The 1,422-nt window shown below is 32.9% G+C and overlaps 1 non-coding gene across 1 annotated transcript; it reads right to left on the bottom strand.

Annotated features, from left to right (window-relative positions):
- Positions 1 to 253: 253 nt before the first annotated feature.
- On the bottom strand, positions 254 to 406 carry LOC112923731 (small nucleolar RNA SNORA62/SNORA6 family). The gene has a single exon (XR_003235747.1). It is a non-coding gene; the product is annotated as a small nucleolar RNA SNORA62/SNORA6 family (small nucleolar RNA).
- Positions 407 to 1,422: the final 1,016 nt, after the last annotated feature.

Consider the following 1,422-nt stretch of genomic DNA (forward strand, 5'->3'; position numbering starts at 1 on the left):
ATGTCTGATGTTTCAGTCTTCCTCCATATGGTCTCTCCTTGTGGCTAGCTGGAGCTTCCTCTTGGCGTCATGCTCTTAGGGCAGTTCAACTTCTTACATGACAAATGGATTTATGAGGGAGAATGGTAGTCCTAAATTCTTAAGGCCTAGAATGGGAAGAGGCTTTTTTTCTTTCTTCCTTCCTTCCTTCCTTCCTTCCTTCCTTCCTTCCTTCCTTCCTTTCTTCTTCTTTCTTTCTTTCTCTTTCTTCTTTAACTGTAGCAAGACTTGCCACTAAACTCTACTCATTGGACCAGAGACCCTTGTGGTGTTAGCAAAAAACTTGCCTCTCATGTAGCACACAACCTACACTTGTGAGTCATCAGCCAGCCAGTGGCCTCAACTCCAAGCTCTACCCATGTGCAGTGGAACTGGTATTTTTTTTTTGCTTTTTCTAAATAAACTTTGCTATGTAGGACCTTCATGCTTGCTTCCTTTGGCTTAGATTACTCCTATGCGACACAGCATGTTTGCCATTACATACTATTTCAAAGTCCAGCATAAATGTCACCTAGAAAATATCATCTTTAGCTACCTTAATTTTGAATCTATTCCATTCAGGTCTTGATTATCTTTTATTCATAAGTTTCTTCATTATTTGTAATTATGCCCATGTAAATATACAAAAATATATATTTTTTAGTTATTTCTTCAATTGTTCTTGTTCATTAACCGTCTGTTCAATCAGAATATAAATTCCACAAGGGACTAATTTGCTGTTCTGTACATTTTTGTTTATAACATAAGTAGCATTGTTGTGGCAAATGATATTTGCTAGGTAAATATTTTTTGCATGAAGAAATGACAAAAGAACATCTTAATGAGTTCATGTTAAATGAAAAAAGAGATTATAAAACTGAATGAGTGGAACAGACATTACATATGCATGTGTGTGTGCATGTGTGTGTGCGTAGGTAAAGTCTGGAAGAAGATTCACCAGGGTAATATTCTTGCTCTTTATCTTTGAGAATGGTATCTGGTGAATTTTTTTATTTCTATTTTTCCATTTGTTTAAAAACTGAAATATGGATACTTATATTTAAAAAAATGTGTTATATAACAATTTAAAAACAATTCAAATTTAATATTATTTTGTCATTAAATAATTTTCTTATAATAAGATTAGAATTTTGGTCTCATATTACTCAAACTTTAGATATTTTGTATGCCAGATGAGTCTGAATTCTAAATTCCCATGGCTTTTTTTTCACTGAAACCTTTTGTTTTTCTAAAGCATACAAGTAACTCATGCTATGACAGTTTTATGTAAATTAAAGCTAATCAGGTTTGATCAATATATTAGTTTTCGTTATAGATGCATTCAAGTAATTGTATAAACCATAGAGAAAATTAATACCCACATTGCCCTTGGCATAACACTTT

Source organism: Vulpes vulpes, chromosome 2 (genome assembly GCF_048418805.1).
Source record: "Vulpes vulpes isolate BD-2025 chromosome 2, VulVul3, whole genome shotgun sequence".
Lineage (NCBI taxonomy): Eukaryota > Metazoa > Chordata > Mammalia > Carnivora > Canidae > Vulpes > Vulpes vulpes.